Source organism: Leptinotarsa decemlineata, unplaced genomic scaffold (genome assembly GCF_025532065.1).
Source record: "Leptinotarsa decemlineata unplaced genomic scaffold, Ldec_3_MD MMD2_tig00026282_RagTag_RagTag, whole genome shotgun sequence".
Classification (NCBI taxonomy): Eukaryota; Metazoa; Arthropoda; class Insecta; order Coleoptera; family Chrysomelidae; genus Leptinotarsa; species Leptinotarsa decemlineata.
The window spans coordinates 8,277,428-8,290,914 of record NW_027412668.1 but is presented as its reverse complement, the minus strand read 5'-3'; the positions used below and the strand labels follow the sequence as shown (position 1 = coordinate 8,290,914).

Sequence of the window (13,487 nt, the reverse complement as noted above, 5' to 3'; positions counted from 1 at the left end):
AACAGGTGATGAGAAACTCGGGTAATAAGCTCAAGAAAACTTGGGATCAGTCGGAGCACAAATCGATGACTGAATGTGATAGTTAGCTGCCCTGCCAAAAGTTCGTAATAATGACTGTGATATTTTCTTTAAATGTTTATGTAAACGTCGTATAGTTCTCAAATTCACTTTAAGTGTTTCACACAAAAACTGCCCAGGGCATATGTATCGAAGTAATGTGAGAGTGGTTTCCGGCACAGAGTATATGAAGATTTCCCCTCCTCCTTTAAAAAAAAAAGATAGACTAGTAACATGACCCGGATTCGCGCAAAGAAAGTATTTTCACGACCTTCAAATTCAATTTTAATATAGATAAGTACATATCTACATGAGGAGCATAGAAAACAAAAATGTAAACTCTATCTTCATAATGATTCACTACGTAAAACAGAACCATTAAAATTGCCACATTTCTTAATCGCGCTGTCGCATCGGTTCGTGAGTAATAAACTATTCCTGAAAGATATACATCTGCCATCGCAGGCAACATCTCTTCATCACGCATGTCGCATCGGTTTGTGAGAATTAAACTATCCTTGAAAGATAGACATACACCAACGAAGGCTTTTTGTAGACCTATAAAGGAGGAACACTATGTGGTGAATCGATTTGTTGTCTTGGAGAATTGAGCAGCGATTTCGATGAAATTTCTCTAGTAGCACCGCCTTCCCGTCTTCGCACGGAGAACAACGTCATGTTTTAACCAATCAACACCAAACATTGATGAATTATACGGATAAACCGTCTTCTTGAATCACTCTTCCTGTTGTGAGAACCGTATGAGAATATGTTTGGTAATTTTTCAGTTTATCGCGTTTTAACAGACACAGTGAGGGTCATGAATTCCTAATGTGTATTAATGTCAACAACAAACCGTTATTTTCACACCTCGATACATCTGTATCTGTACAGTAGGGGGAGGGAGGTAAGTGTAGACTCACAGCACACGTAACCCATTGAACATTTTCCCGAGGAGTTGTCCTCCTAGGTCATCGTCCATCCTGTCCTTTTCAAAAAGGTGGGCAGGACACCAGGAGACATCTCCTGTATATCGGCAGGTGAAGGCAAAGATTCGCCACACAAATACTTTCTTTGGCAACCTTGAGGTGTCTCACGGCAGCCTTCGTTGAGGTTTTGCTGTTATACTGTCGTTGCCCAGCTTCTTCAACCTTCTTGAGATTCCCTCCGTGGAGGTGCTCAAGTAAGGGCGCTTTCCTGCAGGGGCAGCCGGTTTTTTTCCTTTATTCTAGGCGGAGCTCTTGGCACCCGTGTGTGTTGTGTGTTCCCAAGAGTAGAGGGGAAGAGATGGCAAAGCCCCGCATTACCAGAGAAAGGCTGATTACAATGAGGTTTCGCCTGGTTCCCCAAGGGGAACGATTCCTCGAAACATGTTTGGATCACCAAGTGATCAAAGGTAAGACCTCATTAGTCCTTAGCTCACACAAGTTTCGACTCCTGAGGGTTGTCGTTCGTAGTAGTACGATAGCTGGGTAACGGAAAAAACATATATAAAACATATAACATATTCTTCTTGAAGATGATCACTTGGTGATCAAATCACATGTCGAGGTGCTAAAATAGCGGTTTGGTGTTGGGAAAAAACTCCAGTAATATTCATTACTACACCAAAGGTTCCAAAGAGTGCATCACAAATATATCTGAGGAATCAAATACGTGCCATTCAATTGCAATGACATTTTAGGTTTTCGTAAAGTCCATTCCAATTGTTGACGAATGTATGTATTGTCATTATTCTTCAGTCTAAATTCTGTTCCACAAGCTGAACTGATTCACTCGCGTCGACTCAATCAATATTTCCTTTCTTTCGAAGAAACGAGAAGGAATTCAAGTTCCTAAATACTTTCTGATTCAATTATGTGACCCAGACAGTTACACTCTACACTCGGGAGTAGTCAATCAATAACTCATTTCTGCGTTGAAATCTGATCTCTCCGATGACTTCTTTTCGAGGGAGAGATTAAAAAGCCGGCTCGAGGTCGATAGATCCGTAATTCGATTAGTCAAGATGAAGAGAAGCAAGACCCGAAGTTGTTCAAAAATTGGATGGATTGGATGAGTTTTCCTCTCATTGAAAATTTAATGGAAAGATCTGTTCAAATATTTCTGATGAAATCTATTTCATACGTATAGCGACGTCCAAAAGTTTTGAAAACATTGATTGCATGTGGTGGATTTTTCAATGTAAATGTATATAAGCATTTTAGTTGTTATTTCTCATTTAATATTCTCCAGTAATACTACTAAAGGTCAAATTATTTCTGGAAAGTTTTTCAAGCTCATGAATATTTTGAAAATTTCACGAGTCGCAGACGGGGGAAAAAATTCCGGATATTCCGTATTCGGTAAGAAAATTTCACGCTGAATTGTGGTGGAATATCAAATATTCCTAAAATTTATTTTTCCAGCAATCATTTAGGCCTTCAAATTGGTAATTTTTATTTATTGTAGATGCATGGGAATACCATTTCAAGATGAAAAATAGTATATTCATCAATTTTACATGAATTTTGAGTTACCTAACTACAAATGGTAGAAAATTGATTTTTACGTTTCTATTATTGTGGGTTATACGCGCTTTAATGGTATGGGATTCATAACCAGCGTCAGCAAGCATCTATCACAGAAGGCTGTGATCATTGTATTTTGACAGTTCAAAACATCAAAAAAACTCGTGTTTTGTTGCAATAAAGAATAATGCACAGCCCGTAAAATCAACAAAATAAATCGATTTGAAAATCACACTATATGCAAAATATGCGTGAAATTGTCTATTGTAATGATCAATCATCGAACCATGATTCATTTACTCGCATTAATAGAGGATTGTGGTTTCAACTTGAAGAAAAAATTTTCAACGAATATTTGCATCTAAACTACGCAAAATTGAAAGTATTGAATGAGAGAAAGGTGAATAAGTTAGTATCTGAATATTATATAAATATATATATATATATATATATATATATATATATATATATATATATATGTATATATATATATATATATATATATATATATATATATATATATATATATATATATATATATATTTCATCAGACAAAAACACTTAATCGAAAATATTGAAAGTCCTGCATTTTTGCCATTAAGAAGAGAGGAGGTGTCCGAAAAATATAGAAAACATCTTAGCCTTGTAATCAAAATTTATCAAAACTAAATATTATGTGAACCAATACAAAAATGATCTGTTATTGTAAACGTCAAAAAATTTCCACTAAAATACATCCATTGTCCAGGATATAAATACAGAGACAAAGATGTTATTGAGTGTGTATGATATAAATCAAAAGGGAAACATTTGTGGACAGAACACTCAAAAAATGGAGGCAAACCGCGGACACGTGTTTCTGGCAATTGGCCTCTTCAGCGCTGTGCAGCCAATTGCAAAGGTGGACAACAACTGTTTAGCAAAAATGAAAAACTTCACATATGAACGGTGTCACCAACAGGAGCTAACCGCACATTTGTGGTTTCAATTAGAAGACCCAGCATTCCTAGGCATCATCTAACATCACCACATAGGCAGCAGTAGCTACCTGCGTGACTTCCGGGTCCAGGATATAAATACAGAGACAAAGATGTTATTGAGTGTGTATGATATGGATCAAAACGGAAAAGTTGTGAACAGAACACTCAAAAAATGGAGGCAAACCGCGGACACGTGTTTCTGGCTATTGGCCTCATCAGCGCGGTGCAGCCAATTGCAAAGATGTACAACAACTGGTTACCAAAAATGAAAAACTTCAAACATGCACGGTGTCACCAACAGGAGCTAACCGCACAATTGTGGTTTCAATTAGAAGACCTAGCATTCCTAGGCATCATCTAACATCACCACGTAGGCAGCTATAGCTACCTGCGTGACTTACACTTCGACAAAGATGATTTTTCTTCAATTATATGAAATAGCATGTGGATATGTATGTTTACTCACTTCTAAAGGTTCTTCCTGATTATTAGAAGCTCATAATATTGATATATAACAAAGATAAAACTGACTCGCTTCACAATTGCATACAATATAATATATCAACCCAATCTGCTGAAGACACCAGAAATCACTATGAATAATGAGTAGTTTTCTATAACTACCTGTCATGTACCCAATATTTACCTGGTTTCTATTTCCTTTTATTTTGTGAAAGGGGAATAAAGACCTATTTGGAATGGAACATTTATCACAAACATTAGTGATTGCAACGAGATTATGTATCTATTCTGTTGTAGAAAAAGCATTTCCTTTAGACTATCAGAACCGACAATAAAGTTAAATATGAAAGTGTAATTTACTTTCATAAATAAATGTATTGAATGTTGAATGATACGGCTTCGTAGAATAGAATGTTGTTTTGTGGAAAAAATGTAAGTAACAAGTATCTACGATTTTCATTACGTAATCAGGTTCAGAAATGAATAAAAACGACCCAATGTAGTTCTTTACAAAGAAACATAGTCTCTTTCGCAAATAAGTGGGTATACGCCCCTCCACCGATGAACAACCATTTCGTGCCAGAGTGTTGGGCCAACCGGACGTTTCAGCCAACGACAGAATTTCCATCGTATACTTGGCTCATAATTAATCGAATGGTTCAACAAACTCATCGAACAACGAAAGCGGGCAGATGTCGCAATTACATTTCATAGAGGAAGATCGTCGACCTCGAATATAATCGATCATGAATAGACATATACCCAGTACATTGTATTCATGATTTATCACTGCATCGATAGCAAATCACAATTCACTCTATCAAATCAGATGATTCATGCGATATGCTGTAAATTCATTTTGAGGAAATAGATATGACTGGTTGTATGTTGATTAATCCAAGCATAGTTATACAGCCGTTTCATCACATTTTGGAGAAAATCAATGATAATGTTATGTTTTTTTTGTTGAAAAATCACCATCTTCATAATTTGTCAATTTGTTTTCGTTCACATTGTATATGTTTATAGATATTTGAGAGATTGATTTTGACATGATAAAAAGTGTGAGTCGAGTTGTCTGAAATTAATACATTCATTTAAGAGTTTACTTGAGATATTTCCTCTACTTCAACATGGTAGCAGAGCGTGGTTGGTTAGCCTGAGGTTCCGGAGTATAAGAAATTTTCCCAAATTATAAGAAACTGCTGAAATTTTCTTGCTGAAAATTTTTCACATTGTTCTGAAGCAATCTGGAAGCAAAATGGATGCAACTTAAATACAAATAGGATTACTTGAGGGCAAGTCAAACTGGTCATCATGGAAATACAAGAGCAGCTTACTATTACGAAGTACTCAAGGCGGTACTGAGATAGTTGAAGGAGAATTAACTTTACCCGAACCTTCACCAGAAAACACAACCCAAACTCAGAGAACAAAGTATGAGAATGATTTGAAAGACTTCAATCAAGCAGACAATAATGCTTTACTGGTTCTTACAGTAAATATGACTCAAGAAATTCTTGCAAAAGTGAAAAGGTACACCACTGTTCGTGAAGTGTGGCAAGAATTACAAGAATGATGGTTTGGTTGAGGACAAAACATATGACACATGCATGCAATTCTTCAGCTACACACGACACCCAGAAGATGTCATTCCATCTCATATTTGTAAACTCAAAAATCTTTGGAATATTCTGCAAAATGAAATCACCAAGGATGAAGTAGTGAATGGAAACATCTGTGAATGCGATTCACCAGAATTGTTGCTGATTTGCAAGATTTTGGAGACTCCAGAGTATTTTTCGTTCAAGTCAAGTTGGATGATAATGTCGAAGAACGAAAGAACAATTGACAGTTCAACTAACCAACTTTGTGTATACGAAGCTTAATCATCCCAATCCTTGGTCAAAGAGGAAGTGATGTTTATGGAAAATAAAGAAAAATTCGAAGGAAATCACAATATGAACCTGTTTTGTGAATATTTTAAACGAAAGGGACATAAAATAAAATAGTGTTTCAAAAGGAAAGTAGATGGAAAACCTTCAAAACCAAGAAATGAAAACATAAAACTAGTGATACCAATGTGACTGTCGTAGCAGAAACAAACATATGATAAAGACATTTGGTATGTTGATAATGGTACTACGAATCATATCACCAATCAAAGTAATATGTTTCGAAAATACACACCTTTTGTTGGAAATCATAGGGTTACAATAGCTGATTGAGATTCAATCCCAGCTCTAGGTCTAGGTACTTTGAGAGTGAAAGCTTGTGTAAACGAAAGAACACAGATTTTCACCATGACAAACGTATGGTATCTTCCAGAAATAAACAAAAATATTTTCTCTATTTTATCCGAGCAAGATAAAAACACGGATAGCCTATTCATTTCAAGTGCTGAAAAATGTACAATAAAACTCTCCGTAGAAACTATTTTAGTTGGAACAAGAAACAGATATGTAGGATTGTACAAACTTAATTTGAAATTCGTTAAACCCGAAGTTGCTGTTAATGTGAATACAGTTGGCAATGAAAAGGTATTGCAGCTATACCACGAGAGACTTGGACACCAAAATAAGAAACATGTGAAATCGCTACTCGAACGTATACATGCCAATTTGGACAGTGAATTTTGTAAGGGAACTGGTCTTAAATGGTGCTATTTCAATTCAAAAAATAGCATCAGAACACCAAGTAGCAGATGCACTTACCAAACCGCTGTTCAAGCCAAAATTGAATTTGTGATATTGATGACTTATTTATTTTGTGGAAATTCATCTTCAATTAGATATAGGAATGAAATACTTTGTTTAATTTCCACTTACTTAATGTATTGATATTAATACGACCAAACTTTCGGTTTTTACACCATTCTCAAGTGTTCTAGAAACGTCTAACCTTCCATCGACCGTGAGTCGCGCTGTATACCAACATTCATTAATACCAACTACATAAACTTCAAACTGTGATTAATTGCGTTGTCATCTTTATAGGTAAATTCAAAAGTGAAGACCTACACAAATCTGTTTGTCGTTGAAGGTTTCATATTTTGAGTTTTTAATTGATTTATTGATTTCCATAGCTTCCAACAAATTCATTTTCCTTCCTTTACTACATGTCTGTGAGATTTTGAGATTTTCCTTACTTATTTTGTGGTTTGTTTCTTGTAGATGTTCGTACATAGAAGATTTTTTGTCTACACCGATGTCGCATCAACAGTAATTTTGATAAAGCTACTGTGTTAGCGAAACATATCGTGATATATTTTTCAAAAAAAAGTTTGTGGAGAATAAATCGTGAGGTGTAGTTTATGAAATGATGATGTTATTCATGGTAATTAGGTATGAAATGAGATGCTATACGTACTAGTACATTTCAACAAACATAAATGTTAATTCTCACAGATATCAACATCGAAACCAAAAACTTTGATTCAAGACAGTCTGGGACGTCCGAAACAAAAACTGACTGACTGAGGTAACAATTTGGAACTCGCTCAATCTCACAATGGAATAGAAGTCTTATTAGTTCGATTAATTTCATAGAGAAGGTTGAGTATGTGGAGTATGTATGTAAAGTGAAGTATGTGAAATAGAAAGATTCTAATATAGGGTCTCCCAACAGGGACAGCCATCTTGTTGAAGCTAGATCTGCCAAATTATTGGTCATTTATTCAGTCTGTTTTGTTGAATCATTATGGACGGATATAGTATTCGACAACACGTGGTTCAGTAAACGAACGATCAACTCCCGTGAGTCGACAAAATGTAAGATCTGCCGAAGACATCGCCGCTGTATGTGAGAGTGTGTTGGAGAATCCGAGGAGGTTGATTTCGCGAGACTCACAAAAATCGTATACCACAACTTGGCGAATTTTGCGTCGTGACGTGGGCCTGCACTTGTACAAAATTCAACTGTCGCAGGAACTGAACGTGAAAGATTATAGATAACGACGTGTGTTCGCTGAATGGGCTCTGGAACAGTTGCCACCCACACAGCACTAGATATTCATGGAATATTCCCTGTATATCATAAAACGAACGTATATATTCCAAATATTCATAGAATATTCTTGGAATATATACATGCCTTTAGAATATTCATAGAATATGCTTGAATGAATATGGCAGGATTATTCCCGAAAGAATGTGCATAGAATGTCTATAAATGGATTATTCTCCCTTGAATATTCTAAGAATATTGTCGATCGAATATACCATATGGTATATTCTTAGAATATATCCCCACGGTATATTTTGGAATATTCTATACAATGGAATTTTGAATAATCTTATAATAACGTATTCAAATAATTCAATATTATTAAAAACAAAAATATTTGAAGATCTTAATCGAATGCATAACCTAATGTATATAACCCTGATAGTGTTAACCAGTTTTTGAACTCAACGCAAAGATTCTGGATGAATTGCTCCAACAGCAACTGTTGGAAACGACAAAAAAATTTGAATGAGCCAATAAATGAACCAATTGCATCAATAAATTGGGTAATTCTCATCCTATTTGTCTTTTTGTATTTGAAATTATTTAATTACAAAGCGAAAAATCCTAGAAACAGAGAAATGGGGAAGTGAATAATTGGAGTAAACGTTTCTCATTGGTCAATTGAAGTGTAGCGCGCGACAGTCGAATAAGCTCTGTGAAAGCGGCTGTCCCTTAATGCATGGTACATTTGCGTTTGCGTTAAATTCGACATTTGATTCAACATGGCGGTTGACGTGGTAGGTTCGCGTGTGTAATGCAAGATGTGTTGGTGTTATTATCAAAGTATAATTCTGTCACGTTCAGTGTACCATTTATAATTTGGGGTTGTCCAATTTGCAGTACAGCGAATAGTTTGATTTTGGATCTTCAAACAGGAGAGTTGCATCTATTCAGTCTTCAAGAAAAGTAAGTAAAATGCAATAGTATCGATAGTAAAGTCATGGTGATTAACCTACTATACCTCATTTTAGGTTCGAGGAGAGTTGGTGTGTGGGATTTGTTGGTTTGACTAAGTACATGTTTGAACTAGAGTGATTTCAGCTGTGTATCTTCAATAGAGAAAAGTAAGTGAATGACACATTCTTTTGTATCGTTTGTTTTCATAATTTTTATCACTCGTTTTCAAGATAGTATCAATTTGCCCAAAAGGAAACAGAGTGGTACCTGGTATAGGCAGGTGCGCCAAGGAACTGAAAACGTAATGATTACTTTTCAACAAGACAATGCAAGTTGCTCTCCAAGTCATAAAATGCTGTAAATGTTCATGAGTAACCTATGCGAAAAATATCTATTTGATTTTTATTCCAGTTTTATTGTGCCACTTTCAAATAGTGATAATGAACGTTAATGTACATTTTGTTCCAGGTATTACTATTGAAACACTGGCTGATGCATTGTTGGACAAATATAAGGAAAACTATTCTGGTGAGCAAAGTTTGAATAACTTTAAGTAAGTGAAATTCATTGAAGAACCCATCATACCACTCATTTTAAATACTTCATTTGTGGGTTTATTTTTCGAAGTGAGAAACCTAACCTAACCTATTTCTTGATGTAATACACTTTTTCTTTTTCAATGAAATGATATATTTATTATTTTTTAATTAGTGCTGATGAATTCACAGAGTTGTTATTTTAGTATATTTTTTAGTATACATTTGTTTGATAGTAGGAACATCCTAATTTGAATACATTTCTAATATTTGTAATATGACAGTATTCAGGAATATTTTATTCAGTGAATAAATATTTTGAATTAGATTTTTTATTTTTAATATTGGTTGAAACGTCAAATATTTCAGTGTATATTGTTTTTAAAATATATTTGTTTATGAATATTATGTGTTTTATTACTTGTGTGAATCTTGTATCAAAATGCAATATATACATGCCTAATAGCGGTTACTCGTCACATTCTTGGAATATTCCAAATATTCCTAGAATATTCATAAAATATATTTAAAGAATATTCTATGGTGTTTCTCTATTGTATATTCCTACAATAAACTAAGAATATCCTGAATATTTTATGAATATTCCTCGGGTTCTATTCCTGGAATATTCTTAATAGAATATACCTTAGATATTCTAAGAATATTATAAGATATTCCAAGAATATTCCCAAGGAATATTCTTAAAATATATCAAAGGTTCGCCAGGAGCACTTCCAGGGAATATTCTCCAGAAGATATATATATCCATGGCATATTCATAGCATAATACAATATCCTTAAATGTATATTCATGAAATATACCTGGAATATCTATTGCTATGTGGGCAACTGACCCCAGTTTTCATAAAAAAACCATCTTCAGCGGTGAGGCCCATTTCTGGATGAATGGATAAGTGAACAAACAAAATTGTCGAATTTGGAACGATACCAATTCACACGAGATCCAAGAGCGTGATCTCGATAAATTCAAATTCAAATTTTATTTGGTTCATAACAAAACTTCAACTTTCAACAACATGTACGATAAAATTAAATGTGCTCAAAAAGTAAAATATAAAATGTTCAGAAGATACTTACCTCTGCATTAAAAATAGTAATACAGTACCATCTTTGCTCTATGGTCCAGGGAATGAATGGAAAAAGTCATTAATACGATATAGGGGATTTAAGTGTTTTTTGAGTTAAGTAAAGTTCAGAGAACGAACTGGAAGAGGTAGGGCATTGTATGTTTTAATATCAATAGTATCGTCCATTCTTTGTAACCGGGTTTGAGGTATTTTCAAATTATCTTCATTTCTAGTATTATGACCGTGTATATCGGAAACAACAGAGTAACTATTAATATTTTGTTCGACACATAGTAACTTAACAAAAATTATCAAGTCATCATTCTCAACGTTTTAAAGATTGGTTTGCAGGAGTCTTCAAAATTAGCTTCTATAATAGATCTTACAGCCCTCTTCTGAATAACGAATATAACATTTGAATATAACTGAGCTGCCGAGCTCCAGACAGACAAGCCATATCTAATAATGGATTCGAACACTGCATAATAAGTAGTTATTGCAGCGGATTGGTTAACAAGTTGTTTTTTTCTTATAGCAAACACTGCACCATTTAGTCTATTGCAAATTGTATATATAGTAGTAGTAGTAGTAGTAGTAGTATATATTTGGTGCTAATACAAAGTTTACACAGGTCATAACAGATATTGCTTATCTATAAATACAAAATATAAAATATTCAGATAACTTGAATGGTTATATGGACAATTACTATAGATATACATACATTTGTGCAAATAAAACAAAGTAACTATGAAATAGAAATATAAAACAAGTTGAAATATATATGATTAAGTGGTATTACATGCCTCGAAAACCATCACTAAAATATTCATCTAAGGAATAAAAAGCTTTTTTAATTAAAAAACTTTTGATTCTGTATTTGAACTCCTTCAAAGGTAGATTTTTGATATTTTGGGGAAGCGAATTATACATTTTTGGAGCATAATAATTTACGCCAGTTCTGGTTCTGTTGACTCTATGGTTCTGTAGATACAGATTTGAATTATTTCGAGTGTTATAACTGTGGATTGCATCATGTGTAGTATAACCTCTTATATGTTTTTTAACATGTAGCAGGCATTGCAATATATATAATGATGGAAGTGTAAGTATTTTATTATTTATGAAGCTACTTCTACAGTCTTGCCTGTAAGAAAGGTTATTAAGAATCCTAATTGCTCTTCTCTGGATGCCAAATAAATCTGATGCATTGGGCACATGGCCCCAGACAAGTACTGAATACGATATGTGAGATTGAATAATCCCATGGAAAGCTGTTTTCAGAACTGATTTTGATACCGCTTTTTGTAAGTTCCTCAGGAGATAAGTATTTTTGGATATTTTGACTATGAGTCTATCAATATTTACATTCCAAGTCAATTTGGGGTCAATGTATACGCCTAGAAACCTAACATATTCAGGGTTACTGATATCTGGCACTTTGCGCAACGAAAAAATGACTGTTTGGCTCTTATTTCCATTAAGTTTAAGATTATTTACGGCAAACCACTCACTGACATTTGTCAGAGTATCCTCGAATGTGGTACGCAAAGTATCAATATTATTTCCAGAAATTGATACAGTTGTATCATCAGCAAACAACACGAAGTTAGCACTTGTGTCACTAAATCTTATATCATTCAAGTAAATCAAGAAAAGGATCGGTCCCAATATCGACCCCTGGGGAACTCCATACTCAATAGGAAGTAAGCTAGTAAATTTGCCATTCAAGTAAACAGTTTGCTGTCTGTCGTCCAGATAGGACTTCATCAGTTTAAGACTACCTGTAGATAATTTATAATATTGAAGTTTTGAGAGCAAAACTTTAGGGCAAACACAATCGAACGCCTTACTTAAGTCACAAAAAAATGACATTGTGAATCCGCCGGATTCAAAACTATCAGTTATAGTCTCAACAAGTGAATTTATAGCCATTGTTGTTGAGTGTTGGGATCGAAAACCGAATTGTACAGTAAATAAATTATGTTGCTCAAAGTGATTAGTTGAAGGTATTTTCAGCAGTATTTCGAATATTTTGGCAAAATAAGGTATGATAGAGATAGGTCGATTATTTGATATCAGATTTGTTGCGCCACCTTTATGTATTGGAATTACACAACTCAATTTGAGACAAGTAGGAAAAGTTCCTTCTTTCACACACTCATTGTATATGTTAGTAAGGGGGTACACTATGTCATTAGCAACGCATTTGATAATTTTGGTATTGAAACCATATATGTCCTTTGTCTGTTTGTTTTTTAAAGTGAATATGGCATCCCTTACCTCTATGTATGTGAATTCCACAAAGCTCAACATTTGAATATGGTTGACATTGACATTTTCAAGAAAGTCAGTAGCAGATTTATTGAATTTCTGTTGTGACAGATTGTTAACAGAATTTTTTGCTACATTACTGAAATATTCATTGAAATCTTCTCCTGTGGAACTATTTGAATTTACATTAGATTTACTTTCTCTATGTCTGTTAATGAGTTGCCACATAGCTCTAGGTTCATTAACACTATTCCTTATGTAGTTATCATTGGATTGTATTTTTGCATGTGAGAGGGCTTGTCTATATTTCATTCTGTAATTATCTATCAAGTTTTTCAGCTCTGGTCGGTCAGTTTGGCGGTAAGCATCAATTATGAAATTAAGAGTTTCGCGCATGTCACGTAATTTGTTGTTGAACCAATTTAAATGTGGTTTGGTGCTTTCGACCATATGTATGTTCCATAGTAGCCTGACATCTACATCTGCACCCACATATTTAGTGTGCAGCATATCTACATTGTAGGATATTCTGCATTCGACAATGAGATTTTCAGTTTTTTTTTCATGGAGTATGAGCTTGTTTGTCAAGAACCAGGTTTTTGCTTGTTCCATAACTTTCCCAAGGATTGTAGCCGAACACTCTCCTTTTTTTGATACTGATTCCAAATGTGGTGT

At 34.4% G+C, this 13,487-nt stretch overlaps 1 protein-coding gene and 1 long non-coding RNA gene across 2 annotated transcripts in view; both read left to right on the top strand.

Moving 5' to 3' along the window:
* The window catches only part of LOC111502440 (uncharacterized), a 188,159-nt gene that overhangs the window by 84,665 nt on the left and 90,007 nt on the right, over positions 1–13,487 (top strand). The window lies entirely within an intron of this gene.
* Positions 8,746–9,814, top strand: LOC141484645 (uncharacterized). Its single transcript, XR_012466722.1, has 3 exons — positions 8,746–8,923; positions 8,989–9,081; positions 9,383–9,814. It is a non-coding gene; the product is annotated as an uncharacterized lncRNA (long non-coding RNA).